Source organism: Vicugna pacos, unplaced genomic scaffold, assembly GCF_048564905.1.
Source record: "Vicugna pacos unplaced genomic scaffold, VicPac4 scaffold_19, whole genome shotgun sequence".
NCBI classification, from domain to species: domain Eukaryota; kingdom Metazoa; phylum Chordata; class Mammalia; order Artiodactyla; family Camelidae; genus Vicugna; species Vicugna pacos.
Window position 1 is genome coordinate 55,311,421 of NW_027328740.1, and position 11,379 is coordinate 55,322,799.

At 38.7% G+C, this 11,379-nt stretch overlaps 1 long non-coding RNA gene across 6 annotated transcripts in view; it reads right to left on the reverse strand.

Annotated features, from left to right (window-relative positions):
- LOC140693325 (uncharacterized) overlaps positions 1-10,727 on the reverse strand; it is a 62,840-nt gene extending 52,113 nt beyond the window's left edge. For all 6 annotated transcript variants that reach the window (XR_012069046.1, XR_012069047.1, XR_012069048.1 and 3 more), the window contains exons 1-2: positions 8,903-10,727; positions 6,593-6,705 (exon numbers count right to left, since the gene is read on the reverse strand). This is a non-coding gene — a long non-coding RNA (uncharacterized lncRNA). The remainder of the gene's footprint in view (positions 1-6,592; positions 6,706-8,902) is intronic.
- Positions 10,728-11,379: the final 652 nt, after the last annotated feature.

An 11,379-nucleotide genomic window follows, 5' to 3' on the forward strand; every position in this document is an offset into this window, starting at 1 on the left:
TTTAATTTTCTTTAATGTTATTTTCTTGCATTTTCATGGTTGGTTTATCAAACCTAAGAACCCAGATTGTACATTCTACTCTTGACCTCCAGATATTATTCATATTTCACTTGTTTTTCTATTAATGTCCTATTTCTACTCCAGAATCCAATCCATATGCCACACTGCACAATTGTCATGTCTCCTTACTATCGTTTTGATCTTTCCATGTTTTTCATGAACTTCACAGTTTTGAGAAGTACTGGTCAGGTATTCTGTAACCGTCCTTCAATTATGAACTTTCTTATATTTTTATGACTGAATTGGGCTTATAAACTTTTGGGAGGAAGAGCACAGTGTTGAAGCACCCTACTCTTCACATCAAGTCATAATCCCCACATGACATCACTGGTGACATTAAACTTGATCACTTGGTCATGGACCTCTGTGCCAGATTTCTTCATTGAAAGTTCCATTTCACTTTCCCTACTTTATTCTGTGCACTCAAGTCACTAACTGCAGGCCACCCTCAAAGGAAAGTAGGTGAATATTTATGGTTTGGAATTTCTTCAATAATAAATTCAACAGAATTTTATAGGTTTACTAATAGTTAGCAGCTTTCAAAATGATTAGTAAATATCTTTTACATCCTTCTTTGTATTATATATTGGGTGGGTGATGGGCAGGAGAAGTCACCATGCTGGCCACAGGTGTTCTTACACCGAAATCTTGCTTTAAAATTCAAAAATTCATCAATTAATAAAATTAAGCACTTTCTTCATTACAGAATATATTTAAACAATACCTCAGGAAGCAGATTTCCATGTTTTCAAATACACTTGTTAAACACCTTAACTGATAAAATAACCTTTGCATCCTCTTTGGTAAGTTAAAAATAAAAGTCCTTCATTTTTCACAGAACTAGAATAAATCATAAAATTTATATGGAATCACAAAAGACCTAGAATTGGCAAAGTATTACTGAAGAAAAAGAAAGAGGCTGGAGGAATAACTCTCCCAGACTTCAGAAAATACTACAGAACTGCAGTAATCAAAACAGCATGGTACTGCTACAAAAACAGACATGTAGATCAATGGAACAAAACAGAGAGCCCAGGAGTGAATCCACAGACTTGGTCAATTAATCTTTGACAAAGGAGACAAGAACATACAATGGAATTAAGACAGTTTCTTCAGCAAATGGTGTTGGGAAAACTGGACAGCAGCATATGAATCAATGAAGTTATAATAATCCCTCACACCTTACACAAAAATGAACTCAAAATGGATCAAAGACTTAAACATAAGACAAGAGGCAATAAACCTCCTAGAAGAAAACATAGGCAAAATATTATCTCACATACATTTCAGCAATGTTCTTCTAGGACAGTCTACCCAAGCAATAGAAATAAAAGCAAGAATAAACATGTGGGACCTAATTAAACTTACAAGCTTTTGAACAGCAAAGGAAACCATAAAGAAAACAAAGTGACAACTTAGGGAATGGGAGAAAATATTTGCAGAAGATGAAACCAACAAGGGCTTGATCTCAAAAATATATAAACAGCTTCTATGACTTAGTAAGAAAAAAGAAAACCCAATCCATAAATGAGCAGAAGACCTAAACAAGCATTTCTCCAATGAAGACGTACAAATGACCAATAGGCACATGAAAAAGTGCTCAATATCACTAATTGTAACAGAAGTGCAAATCAAAACTAAAATGAGGTATCACCTCACACCAGTCAGAATGGCCATCATTCAAATGTCCATGAATGATAAATGTTGGGGAGGCTGTGGAGAAAAGGGAACCCTCCTACACTGCTGGTGGGAATGCAGTTTGGTGCAGCCATTGTGGAAAACAGTATGGAGATTCCTCAAAAGACTAAAAATAGACTTACTATATGACCCAGCAATCCCACTCCTGGGCATATATCCAGAAGGAACCCTAATTCAAAAAGACACTTGCACCCCAATGTTCACAGGAGTACTATTTACAATAGCCAAGACATGGAAACAGCCTAAATGTCCATCAACAGATGACTGGGTAAAGAAGTTGTGGTACAGATATGCAATGAAATACTATTCAGCCATAAAAATGACAACATAATGTCAGTTGCAGCAACATGGATATCCCTGGAGAATGTCACTCTAAGTGAAGTTAAGCCAGAAAAAGAAAGAAAACTACCATATATCACTCATATGTGTAATCTAAAAAAAATAGAAGACAAATAAATATAAAACAGAAACAGACATAGAATACAAATTTGTCATTGCCAGTGGGAAGGGGAGTGGGAAGGGACAGACTAAGAGTTTGAGATTTGCAGATAATGACAAGTAAATATAGAATATATAAACAAGTTTACACCGTAGAGCACAGGGAAATTTATTCAAGATCTTCTGGTAGCTCATGGTGAAAAATAATATAAAAATGAATATATGTATATTCATGTATGACTGAAAAATTGTGCTGTAGACCAGAAATTGACACAACACTGTAAACTGACTATAACTCAATAAAAAAAACTTAGAAAGCAATCATATTTTAAATGGCATTAGAAATAAATAAAACATTTAGGAATAAATTAAATTAAGTAGATAAAATATCCATACACCTAAAATGACAAAACGGTAATGAGCAAACTGAGAAAAACAGAAACAATGTTAACAGTTTCCATGGTTATGAATTTGAAGAATAATACTGAAAAATGTCTATATCACTCAAAGCTGTCTATAGATTCAATGCAATCTTTATCAAAACTCATATGACTTTTACACAGAAATAGAGAAAGCAATCCTAAAACTTGTATGGAACCACAAAACACCCCTAATGTCAAGTCAACCTGGTTAAGAACAAATCTAGACATATCACACTCCCTAATTTCAAATTTTATTACAAAGCTATAGTAATCAAAATGGTAGGTAATGGCGAAAAACAGACCAAGTCCAATGAAACAATCAGAGTTCAGAAATAAACCCATCCAAATGCAGTCAACAAATATTTCACAAGGGAGCAAAGAAGAAGTAATGGGGAAAATACAGTCTTTTCAATAAACTGCACGGGAAAAACTGGATAATGACCTACAGATGAACACAACTGGACCCTGTTCTTGCAGCACTCACAAAAGTTAACTCAAAGTGGACTGAAGGCTTAAATGTAAGACTTAAAACTGTAAAACTACTTGAAGAAAACATAAAGATAAAGCTCCTTAGTGTGGTTTTGGCAAATATCTTTTGGATATGACACCAAAGTTACAAGCAACAAAAGCAAAAATAAGCAACTGAAGCTACAGCAAACTTAAAAAAAAAATTCATAGCAAAATAAACAATCAGCAAATGTAGAAGCAGCTGCAGAACAGGAGAACATATACACAAACCATTTTTTCATTTTTTAACCAAAAAAACATTTTGATAAACTATGTAAGTAACTCATAAAATACTAGCAATCAAATAAAAAATTCAAATTAAAAATGGGTTAAAGGACTTGATTAGACTTTCTTTTCCCCAAAAAAAAGACATACAAATCACCAACAGATATTGAAAATATACTAATCATCAGGGAAATGCAAACCCAAACCACAATGAAACAGCACATCACACCTCTTAGAATGACCATTATAAAAAATAAAAAACAAATATTTGTAAGAATATGAAAAAAAGGTAACTCATGCACTTTTTGGGTGGAAATGTAAATTGGTACAGTCGAATGAAAGTAAGAGACTTAAATTGGACTCCATCTTACACTATTCACAAAAATTAACTCACAATAGATTAAAGAGTCAACTGTATGACTTGAAACCATAAAACTCCTAAAAAATCATAGAGGAAATTCTCCTTGACCTTGGTCTTGGGAATAATGATTTTTTGGATATGACTCCACAGGACAGGCAACAAAAGCAAAAGCAAAAAGAAACAAGTGGGACTAAGTCAATGTAAAAATCTTTAGCATAGGAAAAAAATTGAAAAAATTAAAAGGCATCCCATGGAATGGGAGCAACTATTAGCGAACCATCTTTTGATGAATGGTAGTTACTCAAGTATATAAATAAATCATACAACTTAACAACCAAAAAAAAATCTAAGTTAAAAATACTGGCTCTGAATAGACAAATTTTCCAAAGAAGACATACAAATGTACAACATGAAAAGCTGTTCAATGTCATTAATCATCAGGGGAATGCAAATCAAAACCACGAGACCATCTCTCACCTGTTACAATGGATATAGTCAAAAAAGACAAGTGATTACAAGTATTGGCAAGGATGTGGAGAAAAGAAAATCCTCGTGGATTGTTGGTAAAAATGTAAATTACCACACCCACTATGAAAAGCAGTTTGGAGGTTCTGCCAAAAATTAAAAGTAGTATTCAGCTGTCCCAGCACCATCTGTCAAAGAGACTGTCCTTTGGCCGCTGAATGCGCTTTAGTCCCATCTCAAATATCCATTGACATTTTATACCTGTGTTTACTACTGGGTAGTCTGTTCTATTCCTTTGTTAGACTACGTGTGTATTTTAATACCAGCATCATGGTGTCTCATGACTATAGCACTATGATATAGTTTTAAAGCAGAAAGTGTGATGGCTCCCAGTTTATTCCTTCTCAGGCCTGCTTTGGTATTTGGGTCTTTTGTGGTCACATCAAAAAATTTTAAGATGGACTTCTATCTTTGAAAAATATTATTGGAATATTGATAGAAATTGCACTGAACCTAAAAATGCCTTTGGGTAGTATGGACATTTTAGCATTAATTCTTCTGGTCCATTAACCATACATCTGGTCCAGTATATCTTTCTACTTGTTTTGACTTCTTCAATTTTTTCCATAAGAGTCTAATTATAGGTTTTAAAGTACAAATTTTTCACTTCCTCAGTTAAGTTTATTTTTAAGTATTTTATTGGTTTTAAGGCTATTTTGAAAGGGGAAAGTCTAGTGTCTTCAACAAATGATGTTGGTTACACTGGAAAACCACATGCAGAAAAATGAAATTGGACAGCTATCTTCTACCACTCAGAAATATAACTTAAAATGGATTAAAGACTGAGAGGTAAGATCTGACACTACAAAACTCCTAGAGGAAAACATAGAGGAGAAGCTACTTAACACGGGCTTGGGCAATAATTTTGGGATATGACCCCAAAAACACAAGTCAGAAAAGCAAATATCAACAGGTGGGACTACATCAAACTAAAAAGCTCCTGCACAGCAAAAGTAACAATCAGCAAAATATAAAGCCTAATACAGAGTAGGACAGAATCTCTGCAAATCATATATGGGATGAGGAGTTAATATCAAAGCATATGTGGACCTCATACAACACAATAGCAAAAAAAAAAAAAAAAAAAAAGCCAAACATCCAATATAAAAAATGGGCAGTAAAATTAAATCTATATTTTTCCAAAGACACCCAAATACACAAAAGGTACATGAAAAGGTGTGCAACATCACTAACAATTAGGTAAATGCAAATCGAAACTGGAATGAGATATCCCCTCCCTCGTGTCAGAATGATCATCAACAAGAAGACAAGAGACAAGTGCTGGCCAGGACGAGGACAAAAGGAAACCCCTGTGCACTGTCGGTGGGGATGTAACCTGGCTCAGCCATTATGGAAAAGCTACAGAGGTTACCCAAAACTTAAAGACAGAGCTACCATATGCTCCAGCAGTCCTCCTTCCTGGTGAGCATCTGAAGGGAGTGAAAACAGGGTATTGAAAAGATAGCTGCACTTGCATGTTTATTATAATGTTATTCACAACAGCCAAGATATGGAAATGACCTGAGTGTACAACAATGGATGAACAGATAAAGAAGAAGTAGCATTTATACAGAATGGAATATTATTCTGCATTGAGAAAAGGAAATTCTGCCATTTGTAATATTACAGATGGACATTGAGGGCTTTATGCTTGATGAACTAGACAGAGAAAGATAAATGTAAGATACCAGGTATACATGTAAAAAAACAAACAAACTCTTAGAAACAAAGTAGAATGGTGTTGGGGTGGAGGAACTGTGGAGACATTAAAGGGTACAAACTTGCAACCTGAAGATAAATAAGTCATGCAGATCAAATGCACAGCACAGTGATTACAGAAAACAGTGATGTATCAGTCTTCAAAGTTGCTAAGATACTATCTTGTGAATGTTCTTGTCATAAAAAATAAAGAAAATTATACTTGTGAGTCATGTGAGAGGTGTTAGTTAAAGCTGTTTGTGGTCACATTGCTGTATGTAAGTGGATCAAATCAACACACTGCAGACTGTGAAAGAAGAAAAAGTAGAACTGCATGATTTCACTTACACATGTAATCTAAAAAAGCCAAATTCACATAAACAGAGAACAGAGTGGTGGTTGTCAGGGCCTGGGAGTCAGGAAGTGAGAAGATGCTCAAAGAGCACAAATGTCCAGGTTTAAGATGAGTGAGTTCTGGGAAATCTCACGAACAGTACTGTGACTACAGCTAACAATGCTGTATTATTTATCTGAAAGTTGCTGAGAGCAGATCTCAAAAATTCTCACCACAAAAGGGAATTAGGTGAGTTTATGGAAGCAGCCTTACTATGAAAATCACTCACAACATATATGTGTATCAAGTCGCCACATTACTTACTGCTAGGGCTGTGTCCTGGGTCACTGTCTAAGAAGCATTTCACCGGAGATGTCTCTCAGGACTCAGACTTCAGGTAGTCTGTTTCACTTCATGGGTGAACATATTCAAATGGCCTGTGTATAAAATAAAAATATAATGACTAATAGTTCATTGTGAATGGCTCCCAGAATGTGTTTTAAAATTTTTGTTCCCATGCTTACATTTCACACTACTGTAACAAAATCAAATATGAGCCATCACAAATGGCACATTAGAACAATGATAACAGAGTCCTGAACACAAAGATTCAATGTTTCTTTCTGGTGTTTTCTAATCAGAAGTGTTTTTAAAAATATTTGAACTCACCAGTTCCTAGGTGACAGCTGAAAGTGACAAAATCAGAGAACCCAAAATGGCAGATGATCCTGTATGTGATTATAGATGTTGCTACATTTTATGCCAGAAATTAATTATCTATTAGAAAGTTTCATTAAAAACTTGAAGCTCAAACCCTGGAATGCTTCCCAATTTTGTTAAACTCATGTTATTATAATGTCCGTGTCCATTTAGCTGATGAGGTAGGTGAAGATAAAAAGTGATCTGTTCCTCTGTGTTTAGTACAATTAAAATAACTAACAACAATTATACAATGCTTTGAAGAATTCAGGTTAGATCTGGAATACAGATGGAGATATGAAAATGCTTTTCCTTGCTCTATGCATGAGTAGTAGCCCATCATGTACAAATATGTCAGATGACAAGGTATCTTCATGTTAAAAAAAATACCATCACCACAAAGGAAAGCTTTACTGATTGTACTGAAAATAAAAGGAAAAAAATAGAATTGGAAAAAGATCATGTTGACATAAAAATGCTTATGGTCACAGATACTATAGAGGAGCAACTGTGGCAGATGTATGAAGATGTAGAAGCTATCACTCCTCCACTGAATATCATTACACCAAATTGTGACTTAATCATTTCATAAACTTGACAGACATTTCTGCTTCTATAATTTAAAATATAACCTTTAAAATACTGTATAATGAGAAGTGTGATATTCTAATATCTGTTCTAAGAAGTGAGTTAGACACACATAAGAATAGCCAATGCTCAGAAAGATCACATGCAATCAGTTACCACCCCATGCAAATTAATGGCATTTAGCAGATATTCATATATGTGTGCATACATAAAATGTGTATTGGTATATATATAAATCAAGTAGAATATTATATTATAATCTAATGTAAAATTGTATCAGCAAAAGCACTGTGCTGATATGTGTCTTGGTGTAAACAGATTACAATTTTTTATTGAGTTATCATAATGGGATAACATTGTGAACCAAGTAGAAATTGTAAAAAAAGTTATCCAAAAAAAAAAAAACCTGACTACATGAAAAGATGCACAGTTACTATAAGGCCTCTTTCCTTATTTACTATCAGTGTCAGAAAGTCACTTGGAATAGGTTAGGAGAATTAAAAACTCTGACAAGACACAAGAATGCACTCTCTGTTAAAGAAAATAAACCAAAGGAAAAACCGAATGGACAGTTAAGATCCTACAGATAAAAATATCAATTTTATGGGAAATAGGCTTAAAATAAAAAATAAGGAGATTATAGTCTGTCACCTTTTGAATAAAGATATACATTAAGCTGAATACCTTCGTATTTTGCGCTTATGGAGAGTAAATGTATTTGCAATGAAAAAGCAGCTATTGTCCTGCCTTTTCAGTATTCTGAAGGTTTAGGTTTGAATATATTTCATCTTAAATGGTCTTAAGCACTATGCAGTGGTTGGTGTTTTTAAAAATACTACTGTGTTTGGAACTTCTGAAAGTGATTCAAAAAAATTTTAATTATTTTTTTTAATAATTTGGTAGTGGCCTGGATATTATTTTAACAAGACTACTCACCCTGGAATGCTGCAAGTTTTTTTCAATGAGTTTATATTTACACATATTTAAGATTGTCACTATATTTTGAGAAAATGTCAACCGTGGCAGTATTTTGACTTGAAAACGAGATAAGCTGAGAAGTATATTTTACGTATAAAATAAATGATTACATTCCTTTAAAGACAGGAAAGTAAAAGCATAATAAACTCTGACTTCGACACACTTAAAATATACAAGTTAACATAATGTGTTTTTACACACTTCTCTTTAACTCTTTCATTACTTTCTCAGCCCCTTTCTCATTACACCCGCGTCCCCGCTCCTGACCCGCGCTGTACACACCTCCGATCACACGGGGGAGGGGGGACCCGGGCGGCGAGGACCAGGGGCGTGAACACCCCCGCGGCCCGGATGGACACGGACACTCACCCGCTCCCGGAGGGCGATGAGAATAGTCGAAGCGGGCCCGACAGCACACCCGTCCCCTCCTGCCCGGCCGGGGTCCCAGCTCGGTCAGGTCCACACAAACCCCGGCAGGAAGCGGGCTCAGGCCGCGGGAAACCGGCATAACCTCAGACAGTGGGCGGGGAGCGTCCTTCTCCCGCAGACACGCGGGCCGCGCGGTCCCGGAACCGCCATGGCTGTCCCCGCTCCGTCCTGAGGAAAACAAGCTCCGCCCACAGGGAAGACGCTGGCTGCTGACGCTGACTGCGCATGCGCACCACCACTTAAGACCTGCTGACTTCGCGCGCCCCCTGTAGGCCCTCGAGGGCGGTGCAGGATACTCAGCACTCACTGTAGAACACGTGACCCCTCCCAGCTAAGATGCTAAATCACTGGAAATCTCAGTGCCCTGGCCTCTTTGTTGATGGCACTGGTGATGCTGTCATCCAGCCATGCCTGCTCTCTTGCCTGGCACATGCCTCAGTCCTTGGAATCCCGCCTGAATCATATTCTGTTCTGGAGTAAGAACAGGTGCCCAAGAATCTCAAAATACCTGACTTAGAAGATGATCAGGAACCCAAACTCAAATCTGGCAACTGCCTGGGGTCTTCTGAGGAGTGTGGTTTTCTCAGAATCATCTGCCCTGTGTCAGGAGCAGACCAAGCCTCAGGTAGCTTAAAGGGGCTATCATGCAGACAATGTTTTGGACAGTCCTCAGTTCTGACCTGCATGATCTTGAGACGCTTTTGTAACTCCTAACACTCTGTCTTCTCATACCTATAGTGATGGTTATTGACGACTAACTGAGTTATGCTCTTACAATGCGCAGGTGCTATTGTTCCTCAGATAACATAATGTTTTGAACGGATCAACTCTTTATCACTCCCCTCTAATCAAATATATTTTTAAAGCACCAGTTCCTAAGGTGCTGGCAGTTTCTGCTCTGAGCTCCAGATCCTGATCCTGCCAGTGGTCTATGGTGATGCCAGTGTGTACATACCCTTCCTTGTGCACCGGTGTGGAAAGGAGACAGCCCATTCCCCTGCATGAGGCTGCAACATGCTGACACTCAAAGCAGGCACAATGAAGAATCAGCTAGAGTCCCCGGTACCAGCTGTCCCAGGTAGAAACATCACCTCCACCACAGTGTTTCTGTGCTCCTACCAGGCCTTCACTACTCCCAGCAGGCCATGCATGAGCAGTGTGACAGGTGACTGCCTGTCCCAGCACAGCATGGTGGTGATGATCCCACCTTATCTGTTTGTTTTTGGAATGTCCCCACACCTCTCTGAGCTTCACTTTGCTCTTCTCACAGGCAGGGTTGTACAGGCATGAACCTCACAGGGTTATGGTAGGTAGTCACAGTAGCTGCTCACCCAGTGGCAGGCTCTGCCGAGAGGGCTGCTGGGAGTGCTGTGTGTCTTCACACTTGTCCTTCACTCTCCCCAATGAAAACACTCTTGGCCTTTTCCTTCCCTGGCCTGTGGCCTTTCTGTGTTTGCAAAAGAACATGGAAACAATCTGTTTGCAAAGAAGTTTTGAGGTTCTGTCCACCTGGTCCAGGAAATGCTGACTCTGCTACATTTGCGGGTGGGTGGGCTGTCATGGGAGGGGCTGGGGCAGGGCTTCCCTTTGCAATAAGCTGCCCACCCAGGCCTTTCCATGATCCAGACTCCTGGGATCAGGGTGCAAATCCCCAGCTCCCTACTTGTCAACCATGTGACCTGGGCAACTTTCTCAAACCCAAGCCTTCTCTGTCCACCCGATGTCAGCAGAGATGGAGGATAACAGGATGTCCTGCACAGAGTGTCTGTGAAGATTAAGTGAGATAGAACAGATAGAACAGTGGCTTGGGCCTGGCCCATTGGTTGGCAGAAGGGAGCTCACTATGTGCAGCAAGTTCCGCGGGTCACCCAGCAATCTGCCCAGAGGCTTAGCCACTCCATCGCTATCATGCATCTGAAGTCCACTTAACCACATGGGAGAGAAACAAACACATATTCTGAGTGTAGCTGCCACAGGGAAAATTGCATCTGAACGGGGAGTAATACCAGAGGGTGATTAGGATGGTGGAAGATGCCCCCTGGGGTTGAGTAGAGTGGAGCTGCCCTCCGGAGCCTGGGGTTAGTGAGGATGGGCTTGTAGAAATGCCCCTCTCCTTTACCCACCAATGCTGGGTCCTGCGGGTACTGAGTCCCACAATTGGTGTTCTGCTAGTGCCTTCAGCACAGAGGAAAACCCCAGGGATTCCCACAAGGCTCTGTCCACGTCCTGGGCTTGCTGAACTCCCACTCTGATTGGTGACCCCACCTGGGATGCAGAGAGGAGGAGAGGCAGAGGACTGTGTTGTCAACATCACTGCTCTACCCTGGGAATCTGGCACACAGTAGGTGCTAGGTAAGTCATTTTTTAATGAATAGCAATACTGGGTCCAGTTTCTGTAGGTGTCTGTGCCCCCAGAT